The 21131-nt window shown below is 45.9% G+C and overlaps 1 long non-coding RNA gene and 4 other non-coding genes across 5 annotated transcripts; 3 read left to right on the top strand and 2 right to left on the bottom strand.

Annotated features, from left to right (window-relative positions):
- Nucleotides 1-61: 61 nt before the first annotated feature.
- LOC127059244 (uncharacterized) lies at nucleotides 62-20900 on the top strand. Its single transcript, XR_007776880.1, has 4 exons — nucleotides 62-161; nucleotides 7243-7381; nucleotides 20487-20626; nucleotides 20737-20900. It is a non-coding gene; the product is annotated as an uncharacterized LOC127059244 (long non-coding RNA).
- Nucleotides 4041-4131, bottom strand: TRNAY-GUA (transfer RNA tyrosine (anticodon GUA)). Its single transcript is given in 2 exon segments — nucleotides 4041-4076; nucleotides 4095-4131. It is a non-coding gene; the product is annotated as a tRNA-Tyr (tRNA).
- Nucleotides 4378-4450, top strand: TRNAR-ACG (transfer RNA arginine (anticodon ACG)). The gene has a single exon. It is a non-coding gene; the product is annotated as a tRNA-Arg (tRNA).
- On the top strand, nucleotides 6241-6331 carry TRNAY-GUA (transfer RNA tyrosine (anticodon GUA)). Its single transcript is given in 2 exon segments — nucleotides 6241-6277; nucleotides 6296-6331. It is a non-coding gene; the product is annotated as a tRNA-Tyr (tRNA).
- Nucleotides 9631-9703, bottom strand: TRNAR-ACG (transfer RNA arginine (anticodon ACG)). The gene has a single exon. It is a non-coding gene; the product is annotated as a tRNA-Arg (tRNA).
- Nucleotides 20901-21131: the final 231 nt, after the last annotated feature.

Raw genomic sequence — 21131 nt, forward strand, 5'->3', positions numbered from 1 at the left:
GCTTAGTGCACCGTGCCCTTGGCTTGTGGCCCTACTGCCCTGCTGGCACTGGGCTGGGAGCCATCACACCGGCACAGGCACTGGGGCTGTGGGAGCAGCGAGGACTTGGCAGGGAAAGCGAGCAGCAAAGGAGTGACCGTCCTCCTCAGCAGCTCATTGGGGTAAGACTGAAACCTCCCTTCTGTGCCAGGCACAGGGGCTTTAAGAGCACATGGCATGATTTTAAATAAAGAGGCAGGAATGAAATGTATGTTCAGGTACACCACTGCACAAATCAGTGGGGACACATGTGGGCATGGCTAAAGGAAGCATGAAGAACTTAGGCCACTAATTTGTAAGAGCTAAAGGAAAACCTCTTAAATCTTAACCTTAGCACCTCACTGATTTGATGTAGTAGTTTAAGCCTGAGGCAGCAGAATTTCTCTTTATTGATCATTTTACATCAATCATTGTCAGTTCTGTGTATTTGCTATTTTTGCATGCAGTGATCTAAAGGGGGTCACAATGTTCCACTAAATTATACAGACTTGTGAATATATAACTAGCTGAAAGTGTTGTTCCCTTGCTTAAAATTGGATCATGCAGTTGTGAATCATTATTATCTTCCTTCTATTCTCACCTTTGACATCAAATGTCATTCAGCTAAATATATTGGGAAAAGAATGTGTTTTCTAGAACCAGCTGTAACTCCAAAGTCAAGACATACTACTTTCAATTGTTTCTTTAAAAGTCCCATAACGCAAGGATATTTTCATGACCATTACTTCCTGTTCAAGTTATCTGTTCTCTGGATGCAGGCACTGGGGACAGCCAGCATGCACATTGCCCTCACAAATGGCCCTGGATTTCTGCTTCAGAAAAGAGGGAAGATGCTGGCATGGCCAGAGTGCACAGGCACTCGCTTCCCTCCTACCCACAGGCTCCTCTTTGTCCTCAGTTGCAATGATTTTGGAAACCACTTGTGTGTACATAATTCCAGACCCCCATCCTACCTGTCCGCTGAGGATGTGTCCATCCAACCCAGCGGTGCCAGGAGAGGGGGCTGGTGCCACCACCCTGCCACTGAGGAGACACGACTCCAGAGGCTTGTCTTTCCAGTGGCAGCCGAGTGCTGCACATCTTCCCATCAGGGGGATGGATCAGACAGCACTGGGGTGCTGTGAGATGGGCAGAGCCCAGAGACTGGGCACTCCTCTTTTGGCTTTCTCCACTATTCCCCTTTTCAGGGTGTTTGTTCTGGCGTAGGATGTTATCCCCAGTAAAGGAGTAGGGAGAGCACATAGTACATAACAAATCTGCAGGTGAAGTAATTCCTGGGTTTCACTGTCTGGTAGAGAAATTTAGTGTGAAAATGTCCAAATGTTACCTAGTGACTATTTCCAGCAGAGAGCTGAAAGAGGCACTGGGGAAAAAGTCTGGTGTAAAGCTATGTTTTATGTGTGGATTCCTTTCCCATGTGAAATCCATCCTACTTTTTCCATGGAAGTCACCAGGAATTGCACCCTTGGTTTCAACAACAGCTACAGAGCAGGCCTAAAGCCAAGGAAGAAGAAGTAAATCCCATAATAGCAGAAGCAATTGGGGAATTTTTTCACATGCAGCACCTCTGATGGGTCTAGTGGGCCAGAGCCAAAGTTCTTCAAAAACAACAAAATTTTCTCCATGGGCTTGAGATATACTTCAAGTTGTGTGGTTCTTATTTACAGTTTCTAAATAAGAGCCTTTTCTTGGGAAAGATTTATGACTTGATCTCACAGTGTGAAGCAAAGATGGACAAGCTTCTGCATGTTTTACAGACACAGGGTTCTCTACAGAAGAGCCACAACACATTAGTTAGCATGTCAGTTAGCAAAAAATCTCAAAAGAAACCAGTGACCAAGCCTCTGAGGGGGGTTGTCCCGGAGTTGCAGCTTAAAGATCTGAGTGTCTGGATTTGTGGTTTAATTTCAAATGGGTAACTTAGTTTAAAGTACCAGAGCATTTGTGTCTCTCATTGATGTGAAGTTCAGCTATTCTGAGGACAGGTGGAGAGAGAATGATAAAGGATTTCAGGACTTAGCTCTTCAATGGGATTTTACTTTGTCTGCTTTTCAGAAAAGTTCCTAACATGAACAGAAGCTAACATTATCTGCTTTTATGTACAGTTCAGTTGCACACCTAGAAATCTTCTCAAAATTTACAGATTCCTGATTTTTACTCTGTTTTGCAACATTTATTTATATGTAAACTTCCATGTATTCAAATCTACCTTGTCTGCCAATCGCTGACTAATAAAAGTTGTATGTATGAATTGTAGCACTCCCTTTACCTTGCCACACTATCAACAACTTAATTCCAGTAACAGTTAGAGAAGCTATTGAGACAGCTGGCCCAAGTTATGGCTCTGCTCCCTGGCAAGTGTCAAGTGACAGCTCAGGGTTTCCCCAAAGAGGAACTAGCTCTTGGATTGCAGCAGATGTGCCCGCCCATGCAAAGCAGCCAGAGCCATGGCCTCACATTTTAAATCCTTTACTTAATGCAGAATGCTTGCAAAAAAAATCATCAGTGACAAAGTGATGTAACAGTAGTTTCACTGGAATCAGCGTCTCTAAGGAGCAATTTCCCCCAGCAAAAGGTGTGTGCAGAGAGGGGAACCATGGTGCTGTTGAGGACAACAGCAGATACCCTGAGACATCCAGCACCTCACTCTGGGGTTTTGCATCTGTTCAAGAGCCAGCACAGAGTGCCAGATAATCTGGGCATGCTACAAGACAGGAATATTTGTCACTAGGTTGGTATCCAGCCTCTGTGACCACAAAAGCCCAAGCATTTGAAAAATGGACAAGGGGCAGCTGTTTTGGCTGTATGTATCCTCAAAGATATGTTCCTTTGTGTGCTTAAATGTTAACACATAACCAGATTCACTCAAAACACCAAACAGAAAAGGCAGCATAGACAATTTAGGCGTACCACCACCATGTAACTAGTTATTTAGGTAGTTTGTGCACTTTTACTCCCCACAACAAGTTAGTGGGATAAGCCACAATGCTTAATACAAAAAACTTCAAATATAATTGTATGTCACTTAATTTGATTGCCTACCTTGTATAAGAATGAATATCAATATGATTTCAGTCAAAAAAAAATTACATCTCTGCCTCTTTGTAGAATAAAATAATTAAAAAGAATTGAAGAAGCATGCTAAAGTGAGCACAGTTAAAATTATTGATTTTTTCCTATGTTATCATTTCCTGTAGAAAAGAGTGTGCTGTTACAAACCAGTGAGAAAGACCACAGATGACCACAACCCCCTTCCTTCCCTCCACAAACTGAAATCAGCTCCCTCATCACATCTGGCTTCTCCTTTCACTTTAAGAGATGAGTCGGTAGAGAGTTTTGTAGAAGAGCACTCAGTCCTTCGTGCCAGTTTCACCCACCCCAGGGCTGGGAAGGCAGTAAGACGGGACAACTGTGTGGTAGCTGACACCTATAATAGACAGACCTGGTAAGGACACACAATTTTCAACTAAGGGAGAGCATCGAAGAGCCCTTAAGTATCATTCAGTTCCAAGCCCCAGCCATGGGCAGGGATGTGTCCTGTCCAGCCTGGACTTGAACACTTCAGTTGGCTGGATAAGAAAATGTGTTCCTTCTGTGGCAGTATATACAGATACACTGTAAAAACAGTGTCTAGACATTTGGAAGAGAGAAGAGGAGACTTGGAAAAATGACCTTCAGAATTTCAACATCCTAATTAACTGCGATGAGACAAAGGGATCTAGCCGGTATCCTCCTGCACTGACTTGCTTTGTGGCACGTTGGAGTATGAACACACATCTCGTTTTCCTTTAGAAATTCAGGAGGTGATGGCAGTCCTGCATTAGGCCCGGCATTCTCTGCTCCCGCAGAAGCAGTCGCTCCTGAGAGTGAGATACAGCGTACAGGCTCGGTTTGCGATGCGGCCGGAGCACCTCTAGAAAAGCTTTCGTATCTGCAAAAGGCTAAAGAGACAGTTGCTAAAAAGCATCTTTGCATAGAAGGAAGAAAAAAAAGTGAACGTCTCCTTCGAGCCGGAATCGAACCAGCGACCTAAGGATTCCCGTGGGGTAGAACCGCTACAGTCCTCCGCTCTACCAGCTGAGCTATCGAAGGGACTTGCCACGTAGCGCGCCGCCAAGCAACAAGACCACAGCAGGCCCGCCTCGCACATGCGCAGTACTCAGTGCCTTCGGGTGGGCCCTACGGCCGGTCTCGGGGCAGGGCGGGAACGCCGGGAGTGCCCCTTGCCGGAAGGGCGGGGCGGGATCCGGGCCACGAGGGATACCCGGTGGTGTCGAGGGGCGCGCCGCCCTCTTAGTTTTGGCTATAGAGGACAGCGGGTGACGCTTCACTTGTGCGGGGCCAGTGGCGCAATGGATAACGCGTCTGACTACGGATCAGAAGATTGTAGGTTCGACTCCTGCCTGGCTCGCATTTGTTTTTTTCTGTTCTCAGCCGTGATGGCGCGTTGAGGGGTTGCCTTCTGATCTCACCATCCTGGCTTCTTAGATTTCTCTTTTTTTATTTTTCTCATCTGATCTCATCATCCTGACTTCGTCAGGAACTGGAGTAACAGGACAAGGAGTAAGAGGTACGAAATGCAAGGGGAAATTTGGATTAGCGATCATGAAGAAATTCTTTGCTGTCAGGCTGGTGAGGCACTGCAGCAGGTTTCACCAGGGAGGTTGTGGGGGTCCCAGCTCTGGCAGTGTTCAGGACCAGGCAGGATTAGGCCTTGAGCAAGGCCTAATAAAGCCTGAACACGACAAGCATTCTTGGTGGGAGATGTCCCTGTCCCTGACAGGCGGGTTAGGACCAAATTATCTGTAAGGTCCCTTCCAATCCTTTAAAATTCTATGATTTAACCCCATTTTTCTGCCTGGTGGTGCCGTGTTTTCCAAAGCAAAACACCACCGTAGGCTTAAATTTTTCAATTTTTTTTTTTTTCCCCAAATTAACCTGATTAACACACCATTACGTGTGGGAGAAACCTTCTGGCCCTGGGAGAGGAGCAGGGTACTCCACAATGGCCTGACATTCTGTGGTTATTCCCACAGAGGACATCAAAGAAAACAACCAGGAGGTCTCTGAAGGCAGCAGGCAACCCTGCTGTGATTAGGAATGTTGTTTACATTCTAATTATCCCTAAGTCTTCCGAGGTGCAAGAAGATCTGTGTTGTGTAGTTGCATGAAAAGTGTGTGATTTTGCGAGGAAACCCAAAATTTTGCATTTACATAAAGGCTATGCAGTGTATGAAGAAAAGTTTGCAAGCAGGAGAGGCAAGGAAGGCATTCCCAATGTTTAGACTGAAGAGCACACCATAGCTTCAGAGTAGCCACTTATCGAATCAGAATGGTTTGGGTTGAAAGGGACCTGTAAAGGTCACCTACTTCCAACCTTCCTGCAGTGAACAGGGACACTGGATATCTTCAGCTCAATAAGGTTGCTCAGAAGCTGAGACCTTGGATGTTTACAGGGAGGAGACATTTGCCACCTTTCCGGGCAACCTCTTCCAGTGTTTTCATGAAACCCACTGTAAAAATTTTTTTCCTTATATCCAGTCTGAGCCACCCTCTTTGAGTTCAAAGCCATTACCCCTTGTCCTGTTACTACATGCCCATGGAAAAAGTCCCTGTCCAGCTCTGTTGGAACTCCTTTAGGTACTGGAAAGTGCCCTGAAGTCTCCTGGGAGCCATCTCCAGGCTGAAAACAACCAAAATTCTCTCAGCCTGACTTCACAGGAGACTTGCTTCTACCCACTGATCATTTGGTGTCCCTCCTCTGGACTCGCTCCATGCCTTTCCTGTGCCCATGGTACTGGATGCAGCAGTGTGTGGATTCACATGTCCCAGAAGAAGTGATTCATGGTGGTATGAGTAAAAACCTGCGGTAGCTCATGAGTGCTGGTAACGCTTGGAAGCAATGTGTGTGTGTTGTGTGTGAAGGGCCCTGCTTTTGCTTCTTGACACACGGCTGTGCAAAAAAATACACGGCGCAGGCAGAGTCATACTTCCACTCTCCACATTTGCAGTGAGCAGTGTAATGGCCATTACGCCATTAAGTGACTCCCTGACCAAGCTGCGACCGCGGCCCAGTCACCGAACCCGCTTCCCGCCTCTCGCCCCCGTGAGGGCCGAGGCTGCCAAGAGCGTGCGCAGAACTGCGGGCGGGGCGGGGCGGGGCGTTGCCTTCTGCAGGCGCTGGGGGGCGGAGACCGTGTCCCTTCGATAGCTCAGCTGGTAGAGCGGAGGACTGTAGTGGCTGCGCCTCGCGGGAATCCTTAGGTCGCTGGTTCGATTCCGGCTCGAAGGAGACATCAAATTTTTTTCTGGTTTACAGGAGTGCGGGTTCGCTCCCGCTCAGGAAGACGCTCCTAGAGCCGTTTACAAACGTGTGTGATGCACAAGCAATTCACCTTTTATTATTCTCTCCTGAGGGGAAACAAAAAAGAGAAAACACCGCAAAGAGATAACAGCCCTGCAGTAAATACTGATATAAATCTTGTACTGTTGCTTTTGGAAGTGCTTTTGTGTTTTCCATAAAAATATTACTGATTATTATGTTTAATACAACTATTTCTGGTGCTTTAGTTTATGGACATTGCTCCTTGTCCTGTCACTGGGCACTGCTGAAAAGAGTCTGGAACCATCCTCATGGCACCCACTTATATGATTCAATGAGATCCTCTCTCAGTTTAGGAATACATATTTGGCATTCTCCTATGTGAAGCAAAAAACAATTAATAAAATAATTAATAAAAATAAAAAATTAATTTAGTTCAGTCTTAGCTAGTTTTGTTAGGTCTTCTTTCCCATGGTGATCCTTTGTGTTCCACTGAGGACAGCCTCTCCTCATTTTGCATGTTGCTTTATGTGATGCCACAATTGGGCTTTCTGTGATGGCAGATAATCCTTACAAAGGAGGGCTGTGGGCACCCTGGCTGATAGGAGTGGATAAAAGTCCTCCACTGTCTGTTGACTTAAGGCGACAGATGTGATGTTTGGTCCTTTGGATGTGCCAAAAAGGGTGACATGGGATGTTCCAGCAGAATGTGGAGCAGAGGGAGAGGGGTCATAGAGGTCTTTCCACAGAAGGGGTTTGATGCAGACCGACATGGGCTTGCTTAGGACATAGTTAATAAGAGAGCTAGCACTCATACTCTGCTTTTTTCTCTCCTGTGTTCTATTGTTCCTTTTTTCTTCAAGTCTTCTTTTCCATTACAGGTGCTACGTGGGGTGCAGAAAAACATGCTTGGCAGCAGCTCCTGGCTTGGAGAGAGTAAACGTGTCTGAAAGTGTCCAAATCTGTCTGCATAGCAGGGGGAGAATGAAAGTGAAGTTTTCTCCTTCAACAGAACCCCGGGTGAGTCTTCTCTCTGAGTGGGAGTGTTTCTCTGGGGTAGATTTCAGATATGAGAGCAAGGAAGACCCACTCTCTGTGGGAATATAGTACAAGCAAGATTATCAGCAGGGAAACAGATTTATGAAGCTCAGGAGGAGTCAGACCTGCACCCTGTTTCTCTGTGCATTTTGTCCCTGGCCCCAGATACCCCTTCATTCATCAGTGTGGTTTTGTGCGTGTGGACACGAACACAGATACCAACAACACAGATACCAACAACACAGATACCAACACAGATACCAACAACAATCTTTTCTTCCCTTCTCCTCCAGCACGGTGCAGTGTATCCCTCTCAGGAACTGTCCCATGAGAAAACTGTCCCAGGCATGAAAACTTGCCTTTTAGAGAACAGAGGCATCTCAGTGAGCATAAACTGAGAAAAGGCATCCATTTCCTTAGCCGTCTGTAATCCACACAACTTCATACTCCCTAGCAGTCAAATCTGAATCCACAGTCCAAAAGCACATCCCTGTGCCATTCCCTAGTGTGGGACAGGGCACAGACTCTCTTTAGGGCCAAAGATTTATTTTATTCCCAAGATTCACCCCATCCTATATAAACGTCTCTAAACTCTTTTGTTCCTTTTCACTGATTTGATGGCAACTCTTTTCACTTCTCCTAAAGGATAGCTTCCAAAATAAAAGCACAAACAGACTTTCTTCAAGAGAAGGGATCATCTCCCTTCTCCCTCTGTCTCCACCTCTAAGATATATTTTCTCTCCTACCCACTCAGAAAGAATTGACATGCATTTCTGTGAAAAAGTGTAATACTCCTGAAGGATAATGAAAGCCAGGAAAAAAAAAAACAAAACCAAAAACCCTCACAAAATGACCTGGTCTCAGGACTTACTTTATGCTAAGCACCTATTCTGCCTCTTGAACTACAGCCTGTTACATTCATGTGACTGTTTGGCTCAGCTTCCCAGTCTTGTAGGACATGCTCATGGATCTAAAGGTACTAAATGTTTTCCACTACAGAAGCAAGCTATTCAGTGCTTGCTTAATAGTGTAATCTGTGAAATACTTAATTTAGGTGCAAGTTAATACTGACAGTCACCTGCAAGTGTATAAATATTTTTATATCTGGTCTCCAGCAAGGGCCGATAATGAGCTCTGTGTGTACAGTCTGATCAATCATTTGTATCATTTAATTATGGAAGATGCCAGAGATCATAAAAACCCTAATCACAAAACACTTCACTCTGATACACTGGGTTGGTGGGCACTTCAGGCAAACAAGGGGTGAGGGGATTTTAAATAGCCTGATGGCTACAGGGAGGACACCTGCTGCAACAGAAAGGAAAATTTCAGGTCCTGTCTTGTAAGAAAAGGTTTGTTTGTATTTCAAACAAAAGTTGTCCCTTTTGCTGGAGAAAGGGAAAACAGAATAAATCTCATGGGAGTATGAGGGCAAAAAGTTTCAGTCTGCCTGGATTTCAAAAGAGATATGGTGAAAATGTTCCTGCACAACAAGGTGCTTCCTGATGGATGCAGTTTGAGATATGTGGCACATACCAAGATGTTCTGCTGATTGCAAAGGTGGGAAACCACTGAAAACAACAGAGCACTTTCCTGATTTTGTTAGTACCTGAAACTTTATTATTCCTTTACTGGGGAGCTCTTTGTCAGTGTATGTATTTTGAATATTGTAAACACATACTTCTTTTTGTACCTACTCTTCACCTGATCTAAGTGGGATTTCAGGGTTACCCAGCTATCAGCAGCTCTTCCCAGCTCATATCCTGGGCACTTAGACATGATTTTTATCTCCTTGGCACATTCCTCTGCCCTGTTTCAGCAGGAGGAGTTGGATAAATGAGCGTCCTCCAGAGTCAGCCAAGCTGGAGTGCAACAGTGGAAAACTGGAAGATGCTGGGAGTAGATGTGAATATTTAAAGTTCCCAGGGGGGTTGGGAAGGATCCATGTAATAAAATCTTTTCAAAAATAAGTCTGTTTGGAGGTGGAGTTGACCTAATTGAAAATTCCCAAGCAGAATGAGCAGGATGTGTGGGTATCAAAATAAACGGACACAAAATCACTTCTCCAGCATTTGAACTGCTTGGTCGTTGAGATTTTTTGTGTTTGTTTTTAATTACCCAAGCTTCGTAGTTTTCCCTCCACCTATGCACAGGGAGGATGGGTGGGAACCTAGGGGAAGACCGGGGTTAGGAAGGCGAGAAAGAGCGTTAGAGTGTAAAATTGAAAAGAACGAGCCAGGCAGGAGTCGAACCTACAATCTTCTGATCCGTAGTCAGACGCGTTATCCATTGCGCCACTGGCCCCCAGCTGTCATGCTACATTCATGAGGCTGGTCCTGTACCCTTCCAAAGGGACCCAGAGGACACCTTTCCTGGTACCTAGCGCCACAAAAATGCAGAGGTTGCCCAATATCTGTGTCCAAGCTCCATTCCTGATATTGCTTCACTGTGAGGAGAATCTTCACAAGTGCAAGCTGAGAATAGATCCCATTGTGTCACCTGCTCCAATATCTCTGCTGAAAGGAAAACAGGAAAAACATCATCATATCATCCAGTTCCCAAATTGTGGCAGATGTGCCATGCCCCTTCACTCATAAACTGTTGTCTCCCTGCCCCTAGCAGCCGTTTGGGCCAGCACAGCCTGCCTGTTCCCACGGTGTCTGGAAGAGGAATCCCTGCTGGTGGGAGAAGGAACAGGAATCTGCTGCTTCCATAGTTCCATAGCATATGAGCCTTCACTCCACATTCTCCAGGAAGGACCCCAGATCAGACAGACAGGGCCTGGAGAGCTGGGACTGACACAGAGCTGATCTGCTCTGAGGGATAAGGGCATCTCTGAAGGCAGTCAACATCAGCCCCTCATCTTCCAGGCAGCCCTCACACCACTGTCACATCAATGCCTCTCCTGTTACAACACACCTGACTCACGTCCACACGTTGGTTTCTGCCCTGACCTCTGAATTACTCTTGGTCTCTACCCCATATTTTTTTCCTGCAGCTCAGCTGCCAGAGATGATGCTCTTTGAACTGTCTGAACAGGCTTTGCCTCTGAATTCCTACAGTGCATCACATTGGTGCTTCACAGAGGTGGTGAGGTCTTGGTCACTTGATATGCTCCACAAAGGCCACAAGGTCACAGAACTTGTTTTCCAGTTTTTACTCATCAATCACATGCAAAATAGATTTTGCTTTTCCAAGAAGAGATGGTGATTTATGACATTTTGGATTCAGCTTCTGTACCTCTTGCTGACACTTGCTGCCTGCTTTACTGAGCCCTTTGCTTACCTTGCAGCACTCAAATGTGTTGATCCACCACTGATAATAACTTGATGTCAGTAAGCTGCAAGCTTCTTTCCTGCGGTAGCTTTTGTTTGATGTTTGAGTTCTGGCATGACAGTTGTCCATTCAGGCTTTTATAAACAGGTCTGTACCAGAGAGAGCCAGGATACTGGGAAAAAAACTCTGCATATTCAGCCCTAGTTTCATTAGGCCAATGAAAACCAAACCAAACCAGTTAACCAGCGTTGTACATTAGGGAGCTTGGGAAAGAATATGAATGGCACTTTTTCCCATCCCTTAGAAGCAGGATGGGATTCATGCAACCTGCTGCCACAGAAAATGCTGGGAGCTGTTGGAGTCAGATGTTAATTACCACAACCCTCTTTGAACATGCATTGCTACTGTACCTTCCTGGCAGCAGTGATTTTGCCTGACTTCTGTGGTAAGTGATGGCTTTTGGCTTGACTTGCTTGTGAGTGCTCCTTCAAGCAATGGATTATCTTCTGGGGTACTAAAGGTATTAATTATGTTCTGGGTAACAATAAGGAAATTGAGGATGAAGTTTGAAAGGAGGATGAGCCAGTTTGGCAGCTCTTTAGTCCAAAGTAAAGAGATCCCACTTCTGCTCCCCTCTTCTCCATGGCTCTGAAGTACTTAGCTACAGTTGCCTGTGTTCACTCCAGGCACCTGGGTCACCATGACAATCCAACAAGGTGGGTAATTTTCCAATGGTCAGTGAATTGAATCAGCTCAGATGGTGCTAATGAGGGGACCAGACCTTGCGTGAGAAGCCCAGGCTGCTCTACCCTGCTGGCCAGGACAACTCAGCCTCTTGCAGGTGCTTGCCAAACTGCAGCCTGGAGGAGGAGTGTTGTGCTGAGGTAATGAAGAAAAAGGCATAGAGTGGGAGCAAGGAGTGAGAAGCGGGGAATGTATTCAGTAGGTAAGAGGTAGAGCCACTGTCTGTGTCCACAGACAGCTCACTTTAGACCTCTTATTCAGTCCAATCTCTCTTCATTTTCGTCCTTGCTGACTTTACTTTGTGAGGTGCCAGTAAGGTGGGTAGTGAAGATGAGGCCAAATTATTCCTGACTGCCTCAGGCTAGTGCAGGGGGATAAACTGGGAGGAGCAGATCCTTCATAAGCAAAGATTTGCAAATAGCTTCTCTCTTGCAAATGTTTTATTTTCCCCTGAATTAACCAGAAAAACCACAAAGTGAATGAAAGGGGGTGAGTGTGTCCAAATGGGTGGTGGGTGTATAACAACAGGAAGGGTGTAATTGCAAACAAGAGTTTGTAGGGGTGGAGGTGTTGCCTTTTCCTGCTTGGGCATCTTGGACTCACACCTATTCCTCCAGTTGGCAGCCAGAGAGATGATCCACTGCATGCCCAGGCCAGGCAGGATAGAGGGCTTCCATGTATGAGCTTAGAGATCCCAGGGATGCTACCCCTCCTGCAGTGATGGGATGAAAAATGATGTTAGAGAAGGATAATCTCTTGGGTTTCCATGTAGTTCCAACAGAATTTCTCTGAGCAAACAAGGCTGCTGCATTTTGCCTAATGCAGCATGTGCTGTATTCCAAAACAGCTGCAATGTGGTGTCTGGCAATTCTAAAAGCAGGACCCAGTGAGATGGGCCCTGCTTGAGCCATAGACAGGGTGCAGCCAAAACTAATGGTTTGAGACAAAGCCTTGGTCGTAGCAAACACTCCAAGTGCCTAAAGAAAGCTGGAGCCAGAGCTGGGAAATCAGGCTAGTGGACAAATAAGGGAGTGAATATATGTAAGAGCTAGAAATGAGAAGGGGTAATACATTTCTAGAATGCTTCTATACTTCTCCTTGCCTGACTCTTGTCCAGGGGAGAGCATGGGGGCTGCAGCTGAAGGAAGGGAAATTGCTGTGGATGTTTGCACACAATGCTGTGGATATCTGCACACAATACTCTGGATATCATGGAGAACAAGCTGGCAAGCCAGCTTGGTAAGGTGCCCCAAGCTCTACGTGGAGTTTTACCACATCCTTTGGCAAGGAACAAGTCATTAGTATCCAATTACACTGAAATCATACTTAATGCAAGACAGGTTAAGACAAAAAGAAAACAAAAACATATACTCAGTTGCCAAGGCAGATAAACTTATAAAAGAGGTAGGTGGGGAAATGAGAGAAAACCAGGCTTCATTTACTGGCTTTGAAGATTAAATCAGCGTGGCTATTCCCTCATATCCAGGCATTTTGCTGCAGGCCCTCCTGACACAGTAGGGAGCAGACAGCCTACCTTCCTCCACACCTTACACCTCAGGCTGTGTTGACCAAGAAACTTTTCCTTGTGGGCGAGCAAAGCACTTCTCACATTCTAAAAAATTTTCTGCTAAAACCCCAAATTCTTCCAATCCTGAGAATTTCACTAATTTGGTATAGAGCTCTTCTTATTTCTTCCCTATTCAAGAGACAGGATGGCCTTACTTCTTGGCAAAAATAAGAATGATTTCATTCCTTTAGCATTACCTGGCCAGCTAACAATACCTTGGCTCCAATGCTAAGCCTGAGTGCTGTCATGGGAAAGGCACTGGCTTGATATATGAATGCCACTGTTTTCTTTTTCTCTTTTTGTTTTTTCTTCTGTAATAATGTAAACATCTCTTCTTTGCCCCACCTGCTGTCATTATTCTGGTGTGCAAAACCAGAATACAGCAAAGTGCGTGAGCCTAGTCAGCCTTGGTTTGGAGGGGATGTGTTGCTTCAAGCTATTGCTGGGAGCAGAAGCAAGGGGAGCAGTCCTTACCTGCTCAAGCAGTCCTTGCCTGGTTGATGGGACTTGTCTTTTCAGAGAGAGGGTCAGACAGTTCACCCCTTCATGGAAGAGGATAAAGGAGATGAAGGTTGGTGTGGCAAGGATGAGAAGCAGGATGCTGTGGTGCTGTGAAGTAGCAGAGGAGGTGGAGGCATTGTGCTGGTCTTGAGAAGTCACTTTTAAAGGACCTGTTCAATGCAGACAACATCCTGGGACTTACAGCTGTGCATGCACACACAGTCTCCTTCCTTATCCTCTTGTGTCTTTTTCCCTTTGCATCTTCCACTTCCCTCAAACATTCTCCTGCCACTCTTACAAAGTGGCCTCACACAAGGACCACCCAGAGATACCCTTTAGCCAGCTGGCAGCATGGTTTCCTCCCTAAACTGGAAAGAAGAGGTCCAGCACTTTTCTGCCCTCCTGCATGGCTCCTACAGCATTCAGGGTGGAGGGAGGAGTGGGGACAACACCAGGCTTGGGTCAGAGGCTCTTTATGCCTCCCAGATGCTGGACATGCTTCCCTAAGAAAGCTGTAAAGTGAGGGAAGGGCTAAAAATGAGAACACCAAGATGAAGAAAGGTGGAGTTTCCTGCTCTCCCCATTGGCTCCTTGAGAAGCTCTGTTTTTCACTTTCCATCTCCATGTACCTTGTGAGGTCAGGAATAAAAAACATTTCACATGGAAACATATTAACAAGTCACCAGAGAAAAGATGAGAGAGCTGGCACTTTCTTCCTGCCTGACTGGATGACACCTGGCTTGTTAAAGAGACATACTTCCCTGAAAGGGAACAATGCATGACTTCAGTTCTGGGAATAAGCATCCTGTCTGGACACATTTCAGGAGCCCAAGGGACTAGTTATGAGACCTGACATATCAGGAGTACTCCACTGAATGCAACCTGAGACGTTACACGCAGAGAAGGCTTCTAAGGAAGCATCGCCCCTTCTCAGGAATACCACCTGAACGCCTGATGATGGGTGAGAGGTCTTGCCAATCAAGATCAGCATGGATAGGAGCCTGTGTAGTTTTTAAAGTATTCCATAAATACAATCTATTTTGGATAGATGTCAATGGATTTGTCATGGATTAATTATTTTATTTCCATTCTTACTTCTTCTCTTCTGGATTTAGTGGGATTTCAGTATTACTGATTGCCTGCTGACATTACTAGCTGAAGGGGACAGTGAGCTGTTACTCTGTGACCACCTAGCTCATGTCAGGCCCTTTTCTATGTTCCTTAGAAAGCTAAAGGTTAGAAATAGCCATGCCTGCCCCATTTTGGCTGCAGAAATGAGGTCCCTGGTGAATATCTCTGATGAAGGTCAGGGATGGCAGAGGCATCCTCTGCTGGCAAAGGCAGCTGTGGACGCTGGTATGGAATGGGACAAAGGCTCTGGGTATGACTCCTGAGGTTCCTCAATGTGTCTGTCTGGGGTACAATAAGAAGCTTAGTGATGAGTAAAAAATCTTCCTCCCCTGCCAAGATCCCCTCTCCTTTGAGCAGTAATTAGAGCCAGTGACTTAAGGATTCCTCTGAAAACACTGCAGCCCTCTACCCTGGGAGCTGAGCTATCAAAAGATGAGAGATGCAGTCCTGAGAGAAACTCCCAGCAGGATCTCACAGCAGTCCCAGTCCCAGCAGCATGATGGCAAGTTGCAGCTGTATCACTTTGGGATATGGGGGACCAAGGCCCAAAAGGTGCCTTGAATACAAATTTCTGCACAAAACAATGCTGCTGCAAAGCTGTCAGCTTGTTGTGAAGTGCTTCATAGCACTTTTTAGGGATGGAAATAGCACCAAGGCCATACTACGTGGGTAACTGGAAGAGATGTGATTTGTAGTCTACTCTTACATAAATCTATTATCACCCATCTCATGTTTGCATTACAGGCTTTGGAATTATCAGAAGCATCAGAATAAGGCTGGGTACTGCTCCAGCTTGTCACCTCTACCTAAGGATTATCTGAAGTGAGATTTTCTGCACACATACAACAGGATAAAGATAAAGGGAGCTGACCCCACAGCATTATAAAAAGAACAACACAAGTGACATGAGGAAGCAAAATTTGCAATAAGCAGATCCATCTGAGGCTCTGTCTTTACACTACCTCTCCTTGTTTTCAGGCTCCATTAGCAGTGCAGCTCCTAAATGCTGTGACAATGGAAATGCACAGCAGCTCTGGCACTGATCCTATGCTCTGCTTTGCCACCACATCCCAGCCCTCCCTGTGCCCTGCATATGCCTGTTCTCTCTCCCACTTGTCTTCTCCTGATCCAAAGGGTGCAGTGACAGGGAATGTGAGGTCAGCACTGTTTTCCCAGCTCCTTGACCACAGTCGTGGGACAAAGGAGCACGTTCAGCTCACAGCAGCACACCTTCCCTAACATTCAATGCTGGAACACTGGCTGGGGTCACAGGGGGGTAACCCTTGAGGTTGATGACAAGCTCTGTTGGCTGCATCAGGGGGAGAATTTTGGAAGGAGAGGAAGACAGCCAGCCCCAACTCTTTGTCTTCCACCCAGATCATCATATCAGACTAATATCTCCTGACTGCAGAGGGTAGAACTGTGTAGTGAGAGATGTGCATCCTCAGTCAGCACAGGCAAAACACAAATCTTATTGCAAAGCTGCCCCCTCCATGGCAAGGTCAAGGCCTTTTAGAAGACACACAAAATCTGAGTTATGCTATGCACCCTTTCTTCCCTTGCATTCCCTAAACTCTGCCAGAATCAGAAGGGCTGACTCCTAGAGAACAGCCTGGTGTGGGGAGAGGGTGATGCAACACCACATGTGTGGACATGGGCCGACGTGCTTGGGATGCTTCCTGAAGTGATAATTCAAAAGGACGTTAATGCAATAAACTGCTGCTTGGTACAATGAACACAATGTCACAGTGGATGGCATTTCTGAGCGTAGCTAAAAGTGCCTGGCTTGAAGGCTTTTCCTGTTGTTTTCCTTGCAAATGCCTGCATCTCTCTCTCAACTGCTGTGCTCCCCTATGCTCACTAAAATCTCATGTAAAGGAGTGGGTGAAAGAACCTACTGGAAAATGGCCAAAAGGAAAACTTTGTCTTCTTATCTGACTTTCAAAAGGGGAAAAAAAAGGCATTGGTACTCAGGAATGAAGAGTCATGCTGGTTTTGCTATATGCCCTGCAAATGTTTTCAAGGCATATAGCAAAAGGAAATAAAAGGAAAACAAAAGAATTTTAGAAAACCCTGAAAACCCCAAAACCCTAAGATCATTTGTTACCTCTGAAACCAGCCACTTGATAAACAGACACTTTCCTGGTTCTGGTAGCAACTTACTGTGTGAAAACCTTTCTGCCCTGACACACAGTATTTTTCTTTAGCTGTAATATGGAAATATTTGACCCTTTATCTTCAAGCACTGAATCTCTATTCTGTCCTGAAAGAATGACCCTCAAGATGGGGTTGGATGAGAACATAACCTAGACCATCCTGGGGAGCTGGGATGGAGTCTCAGCAGGTCTCTGATGTGATATAAAGTTTGTGCTGAGTACAAACTTAAAATTAGTCTTTCCTTTGAGCTATGGACCTGAGCATTGTCCTGGAAAAAAAAAATATCTGCAGTCCTCTGCTCTGCCAGCTGAGCAATGGAGAGCATACTGAAATAGCATCAAGAGTGGCTTATGTCAAGCAGACCAAGGCTAGGGAGAAACCTGACACTGGGACAGGGCTATATCCCTGTGAAGTGATGAGCTGATGCCAGCTGGGAAGCCTGAGCTGGATCTGTGCTGTGAAACACAAGTCCCTCTCTACTGAACATCACTCTCCTTTCCTATGGACAGAGCTGAGGCTGTAGTAGTGGGATTTGGAATGCTGTGGCCTGTTAAGTCCAGAGCAGAGCACAAATCTGTCACCCAGTCAAAATTCCTGTTGTTAAAGCTCTGCAGTGCCTTTTTCCTTAAATTCTGTTATGCCCCCTAGCACTGCGCCTGCTGTGCCACCTCCTGCATTCCAGAATCAAACATCCCTGTTATTCCACCAAATGCAGGTACCTTGGGATTCACCATTCCTACCTTTCTGCTAGTAGGGGAGACATCGAACCATGATTTACAAACAGGCTCTCATGGCATGCTGCAATAGCAAAGTAGCAGGCAAAGGGTCAGGGGTGCATTTGAAATGCAGAGGGGTTGTGTTAAAATAGTAAAGTACTTGCTTGCTTACTCTTCAAAAGGAAGTGGGATTTTCCCACTTTTCTAACTGGTGTGCTCTCCCCTTTTTCTAACTGCTTTTGTTTTGCCTATATCCTTTCTTTCTTCATGTCTCATTTTCACTGCAGGGTAGGTTTGAGGGTATGGAAAAGCAAGCCTGTTCCTGTTATCTGTGAAACTTGTCCCTAGTCCTAGAAAGGACCTATTTTTAGGTAGACAGTAGTGCAGTGCTATTATTTCCCACATGCAATACTTCCCCCAGTCCTTTGGACATACTTTTATGCCTTGGCTGTGAAATACGGATCTCTTTCTAGCAGTGATATGTGGAGGAGAAAAGGATTTGGGAATCTCCAGGTTTGTAAAGTTGCATATGGTTTGGGGAGGTGCTGAACAGTTCATCTCATGTTTGTTGCCCTACATCTGGTCTTTTCAGGCTCACTGATTTTGAGAGTTAGACAATACTGATAACTGCAAGGAACGTGGTAAATGCCTCTTGTTAATCACCTCACAGGGTCACCCTGTCTGCCTGAAGGGTATGGCCTGAGCACCATTTCTCATCCTGATGTTGAGGACTCTGAGGAAACCAGGACTTTCTTTCAGGAGGGCTTTGTTTCCCTGTGTCCACTAAAGCTGGGTGACAGGTTCATTCTGGCTTTCTGGCGCTGCTGGAGGGCAGAAGGAAGCCAAAGGATCTTCCTTCTCCCAGGCAGACACGTGGGGAAGTGACCTCATGTCTTGTGTCACAACGATGGCAGAACCACAGCATGCAGGAATGAGTCCTTGATGCAGTTTGTCCACAGACTCTCCCTGTTTCAGGGTCTTTTAATTCAAATCTCTGAGGTTTATCTGCTATAATTTATTTTGGTACCATTGATTAATTTGGAACAGAAGTTATTATCTAATTCATATGCCCTTTTATCCCTTTTATCCCATGTTTCTCCTGGTTTGCTACAAACTGTGGACGGTTCTTGAGCATGGACAAACCCAGAGAAGGCTGCTTTTGAGCACAGTTCAGCTCAGGGCAGTGTCCATCCTCTATTAAAAAGAAAAGGGCAGACATCCTCCCTCTGTCTGGTCTTTGTAGCTGGTTCCTGAAATCTCATGTCCCATACATTTGATGTGCTCCCAGTGACTCACCCTTGGAAATGCTTCTGAGCTTTCCTCTTCTGTTGTGATTTCATATGTGCAAAAGAAACTTTCTAAAGATGTCATTATCTCCTGTGCTGGTCTTTGTTTTCCTGGAGATCTGAAACCAACCCTCAGACTGTTTTTAGAAGGTCTCCAGATACTGACCGCATATGGCCTGTCATCACATATGAGGTACACAAAGACAGATATATATATGTATATATATATGTGTGTGTGTTGAATGGAAAAAATGTCAGTCTCAAAGGCAAGTGTTTTTGAAAGCACTTGTCTCTGTTGCAGAGGCTCTCTTTGGCTGCATAAATTGAGTCACACACCAGGGTAGTCTTAGTATGGCATGTATATGATCACAATAAAATCATGAAATGCAAAATATAATTTGCAGTTTGCACTTGTATAGGTAGGAGGGCTTCATCTCATAGCTGGCTTGTCGGTTCCTGAAGTTGTTGCCAATGTAAGTGAAATCTGAGTCTGTGCAGCATGCTCACTTGTAGGTGGAAACGTCGGTGCTTGCCACCCGCTCCCGAGGGACTGTTCACAGCAGGGTAGACAGGCACAGACAAAAGGTGAGGTTGGTGGAGAACCTCCCCTAGCTTCCCTGAGGCATGCTTGGCTAAAAATGCAAATCTTTTCAGCCAGAACAACAAACAGACGTAGCAATATGGGAAGAGGGGAAGGATGCATCATAATTTTACCCTAAGTCTCACATTTGGGTAGGCAGAATTGGAGACGGCAACGTCGTTTTTGTTAAGATGTTGTATTGCTCAGGCACCCACCAGCTCTGTCCTCTTCCAGCAGCTGGGCTGTTGTGGGAAGCCTGCAGGTGAGTCCCACCAGCCTCAGCAGTGTGGGGAGCTGCTGGAGGCAGTGGGGTGGGGAGGGGGGGATGTTGATCCCTGATCAGGGAATGATGGGCAGCTCCCAGATGTTTTAGGCAGCTGCCATTGTAAAGGTCTGCTGGCTCCTGGGCTGAGTGGCAGGGTGCTTTCTCATGCCCCGGGACAAGCAGAAGGTGGGGTAGCAGCAGACCAAGGCACTGTCACCCCGTGGACCAGGATGCTTCTCACCACCCACCATGTCCAGGGCAGGATGCCTGGACAAGAAGTCTGCTCCTTGCAGAGTGCACTTTGTCTCTGTAGGCTCCTTGGAGAAACAACTCATGTGGGAGCATATTTTTGACAGCATCCTCTGGCCAAAATATGATTTTTCTCTTTGTTTTCCAGTCATGCGAGAGAGCCACAGGGCTGATTTTCTGAGTGACACACAAGAGCTTCACAACTCTGGTATAAGATAAGAGGTTGCAGAGGGGAATTCTGTGAATGCAAAACCCAGAGATGTCATTATGGCATTGAAACCTGAACCTGGACATCACTCAACCACTCCTTCCTCCTCCAAATCCCTCTCCTAAGCCCATTGCTTTGCAGCCAGCTTTCCAGGTTCCAGGCCATCAGTCCACAGGCCACAAGCTGTTATTTGGCTGCAAAATAGAGGAGTTAGAAGGAATGTCTGTAAAAGCAAGCCTGTATTTAGGAATTAGTGTTCTGGTTATGTCAACAAAGCCAGGTAACACTTCCAGACAGGCAATACTGAAAAAAAACCCTTATTTCTTCTTGGCGATGGCTGGCAGACATCCAGGTTTTCTGTCCAGGAGGAGTGTTAAAGCAATTTTTTTTGTCCTTTGTCCCTTGAGAGATGGCTTGACTTGGTGACTCTTCAGAGGTAGACAACTGTGTATGCTGGTGGCCTTCCCCTGCAGGAGTGGAAGGGGAGGAAGAAGACGGGAACAGGGCTGCTAAGGAGACACAGGAAGGTGCCAGGCTCTTTCTCAGGGTGAGTTCTTTGAAGCCTATCCTAAGTAGTCCTGCTGAAGACCAGCTGCAGGATCTTCCTGTTTCTCCTCAGTGTCTTGAACTTGGCTCTTCTCTTCCTCTTTCTTGCAGAGTGGTCATACAATGTGTGGCTTTCCTGGCACTTCTCATCCTGCCTTTGCAAGTGGGGTCAAGCCTCTGCATTTCTTTACCTGTAATTTTTTGCTGTGGTTCACAATACCTTGTCAGAAAAACCTGTACTAATTTTTCACATGTCTGGACTACATGTTCCTGCCAGAAAATATTTCAGCTCAGGCCTGGTTGCAAAAGGTGGGTTTATCTTTGTTTAGTTGACTCCTCTTTTTGGTTGTGCTGTTTGTTACCAGTTCCATGTTGGCATGCTTCAGCACACAGAAAGGGGAAAACCAGCAGCACACTCTCCCTCACCTTATTGTCACCAGATGTCCTCTGCAGATGCATCAGATGTCCTGCTCAGCCACTTAACAGAAGGCTTCTGGGGGTTACCA

The sequence above is a fragment of the Serinus canaria genome, chromosome 2, assembly GCF_022539315.1.
Source record: "Serinus canaria isolate serCan28SL12 chromosome 2, serCan2020, whole genome shotgun sequence".
Classification (NCBI taxonomy): domain Eukaryota; kingdom Metazoa; phylum Chordata; class Aves; order Passeriformes; family Fringillidae; genus Serinus; species Serinus canaria.